The following is a 3,822-nucleotide window of genomic DNA, read 5'->3' on the forward strand; positions in this document are numbered from 1 at the left end:
TTGCTATCCTTTCGTCTGATGGGAAGGCTTTGTGGAGATTGGTGTCTATGACCATGCCTAGATATACCAGTTTCTGAGAGGGCTGCAGAGAGGACTTCTCAAGATTTACCACGATCCCTAGATCTTGGCAAACTTCGAGGAGCCTGTCTCGGTGGCGAAGAAGGGTCGCCTCCGAGTCTGCCAGGATCAGCCAGTCGTCCAGATAACGAAGGAGACGGATGCCGATCCTGTGAGCCCATGAAGAGATGATAGTGAAGACTCTGGTGAACACCTGAGGAGCTGTGGAGAGACCAAAACACAGCACCTTGAACTGGTAGATCTTGTTGTCTAGGCAAAATCTCAGGTACTTCCTTGAAGACGGATGGATTGGGAGCTGGAAGTATGCGTTCTTCAGGTCCAGTGTGCACATAAAGTCTCGCGGTCTCACTGCAAGCCTGACCATGTCTGCTGTCTCCATGCTGAACGGAGTCTGCTTGACAAACCCGTTCAGGGTCGAGAGGTCGATGACTGGTCTCCAGCCTCCAGACGCCTTTCTCACAAGAAATAGTCGACTGTAGAAGCCTGGGGACCCATCTACTACCTCCTGGAGAGCGTCCTTCTCCAACATGGTCTGGACTTCGGCCCGGGGGGCCTGCCCTTTTGCCGATCCCATGGCAAAAGAGCTCAACGACACTGGGTTCACTGTCAGGGGAGGTAGAGAGGCTGTGAACAGGACGCGATAACCTAGAGAGATCACGGAGATCGTCCAGGCATCCGCCCCGAGTTGCTGCCACCTTGTCGCTCAACTCTGAAGGCATCCCTCCACTGGTGGACATGCAGGGGGATTGCCAACCCTAGTACTTCCGGCCTCGGCTGGTACCTCTTGGGTTTTTGCCTCCCCTGGAGGACTTCTTGCCCCTCCTGCTCTTGGCAGGAAAGGGCTTAGACACCTTGGGCTTCGCTGCGGGGGTCGTCTTCTTTGTGTCCTTAGCAGGACGGGGCTGCTGGACTGCTGGAGTCTTGTAGGGCCTCGATGTCTGGGCCCTATGGATGAGGGAATCCTGGTTGGGTTTCCTCCACCTCTCGGCAGTGAGCTCCACGTCCTTAGGCTCAAACAGGCTCTTACCGAGAACGAAAGTGTGTCCGAGCCTGCTAGACTCCGCACTGGGTACCTTATGATGGAACCTCTCGGCCACAGGGTCCCGACGCTTGAGGATCGTGTTGCCCCACAAGCTCGAGACTTGGTGGGACAGAAAGTCAATGGTCCGTGTGCCCGAGAGAAGAAAGGTTTCCAGCGCTTTCCTGGTGCTTTCTTTGGAGAGGTCCTCGGACCACACCAGGATGCCCAGAGACCCCAGCCAGATGTCGAGCCATGAAGTCGCCTGCATGACGCACTTGATGACCTTCTCCTGGCTCAGGATCTCAGTGGCTGAGAAGGACATGTGCCAGTTGGAGTCTCTCTCAAGAGGGACTCCCCCTGTGAGTTCTTCCACGGAGTGATGCAAGGGAAGACTCAGAGAAGACTCCTCGAGGATCTCGAAGTACCTCCTCTGATGGACTCGAGGAGGAGGGAGGAGTTTATTACTGGCACTCAATCTGCTGGAGGAGGCAAGCTCAGCGAGCTGGCACTCGACCTTGTCCCTGGCACTCTTCATTCCTTGGGACCAGGGCAAAGCTGCACTGGCCCTAGAGGGTTTCTGAGTGCCGTAGACGCGGTCCAGGACCGTGTCCTTCCCTTCACGAGGTGAGACCTCAGGGTCTGGGATCCCATTAAGGTTCCTCATGAAGGTCAGGACTTGCCAGAACGCGTGTTCTGACTCCTGGTACTCTCCTCCCGAAGGACTTGCAGCGAAGTCTCCCATCCCCAGTGGCTCTTCCTGGGGGGGGACACGTGGACATCCTCAACGGCTCTAGATACTAGCTGACGATTTGGGAATCGTCTTAAGAGTCCTTAGGCTCCCTCCTGGGCGGGATGTAGGACTCGAGAAGCGAAGGAGGCAGGTCCTTCTCCACTTCTGGACGAGGAGACCTCTCCGGAAGAGGAGGAACCTCCCCCATTGGTGCGATGGGGGAGTATTCCTGTTCGTCCGACTCTCCTGGGGAGGGGTAATCCTCCTCCGCAGGGGAGGGCGAGAAGGTCTGAGGGGGAGTAGGAGCTTTGCGTAAGGATCTGCGCGGGGACAGAATAGGCCTCGAAGGAGGATCCACGGGAGAGACTCCTCTCTTCCTCTTCAGGGGGGAGGAAGCTGCCGCTGGTTCGTGACCCGAATCAGAGAGGGCTGGCTTAACCGCCTGCACAAGAGCTCCGAATAGGGTGCCGAACCAGGGCTGCTGTCTGACAGTCGCACTGTCGGACACTCCCTCTGGAGGGAAAGGGATCGAGGGATCCCTAGGAAGAGTCAACAAACGAGGGTTCGCCTGCAGGGCTGAAAGAGAAGAAGAATCCCTAGACCTGTCCGGGGAGCGGCCCCCCTCTGGCGAGCGCGCTGGTCTGCGCTTGCGCGGAGGGAAGCGCGACGAGAAAGGGTCCGCCTGCCGGCGATCGCGCTGGGGCTCGTGCAACGGGCCCTGGTCAGGGTCGCGCGTGGATGAATGGCGCGATACTGGAAACTCGCTCGCGCACACACCCGCGGGGGCGGGCGCGATGGCGCGCAGGTGGGTGTTAAGGAGCGATGGCGCGCAAGTGGGTGTTCAGGAGCGATGGCGCGCAGGTGGGTGTTTAGGAGCGATGGCGCGCAGGTGGGTGTTCAGGAGCAATGGCGCGCAGGTGGGTGTTCAGGAGCGATGGCGCGCAGGTGGGTGTTCAGGAGCGATGGCGCGCAGGTGGGTGTTCAGGAGCGATGGCGCGGGGGCGCGCAGCAGCTGGAGCGGGAACATGGCCGTGAGAGCGCGTAGGCGATGGCGTAGGCGTGCGGCGATCAGGAGCTGGAGCAGGAGGAGGCCGAACGCGCGGGCGTGCAGCGACCTGGTGCGGCCCCGAAGGGCACGAGATAACGGGGGCGCCTGAGCGCGTGTCCGGAAGAACCGGCAGAGGGCGCGTTAGCGCTGGAGCAGGGTTGCGAGCGACCTGAGGGGGAGAAGGTTGGCGCTGGTCCGATAAGACCGGCACACTCGCCTGTGGGCGCAATGGTCGCCCTGGCGATCGTGGGCGCGCATGGCGCGCATCAGGATGCGGTCGCATCGGAGTGCGCTGCTGCGGAGGCCGCGTGAGGGCGCTCTGGAGTTCGTTGGGCAACCTTAGTTGTCTTAAATACAGGAACGGGGCACGTAGCAGGAACGGCGCGATACTGGAGCGTCGTGCGCGATCGTATCAGTAGCAAGCTCGTGCGGTCTAGAGGGAGAGCCCAGAGGCGGCCGTGAGCGCCCGTGCGCTAACTTGGGAGCCTCTTGGGCGACGCGCTGAGCTGTAGCGACGCGTGGTCGCGTTGGTGAGCGCGTGGGCGCTGGTGCTGGAACTACGTGCGGACGCGTATCGCGCATCTCCCTAGGTAGGCGCGATGGATCTAAAGCAACGCGCGGGCGTGTTGGTGTGCGCGTGAGCGCTGGTACTGGAACCGCGCGTGTCGCGCTTTTCCCCCGAAGGGCGCGACGAGTCCGCAGGAACCTGTGGACACCTGTGCGGCAACTCAAGAACCTCCTGGACCGTGCGCCGAGGCGCTGGAGGGCGCGTGGGCACAGGTGGCCGCTGCGGCACCGGTGGACGCGTACGTGCCATATCAGGAACTGGCCGCGTGGGTGCAGGTGAGCGTGGTGACGCTATATCAGGAGCAGGGCGCGTATGCGCAGTTGGGCGCTTGCGCGCTATTTCATGAACTGCTGGAGGGCGACGGGGCGCCGAAGGGC

This window comes from Palaemon carinicauda, chromosome 40 (genome assembly GCF_036898095.1).
Source record: "Palaemon carinicauda isolate YSFRI2023 chromosome 40, ASM3689809v2, whole genome shotgun sequence".
NCBI classification, from domain to species: Eukaryota; Metazoa; Arthropoda; class Malacostraca; order Decapoda; family Palaemonidae; genus Palaemon; species Palaemon carinicauda.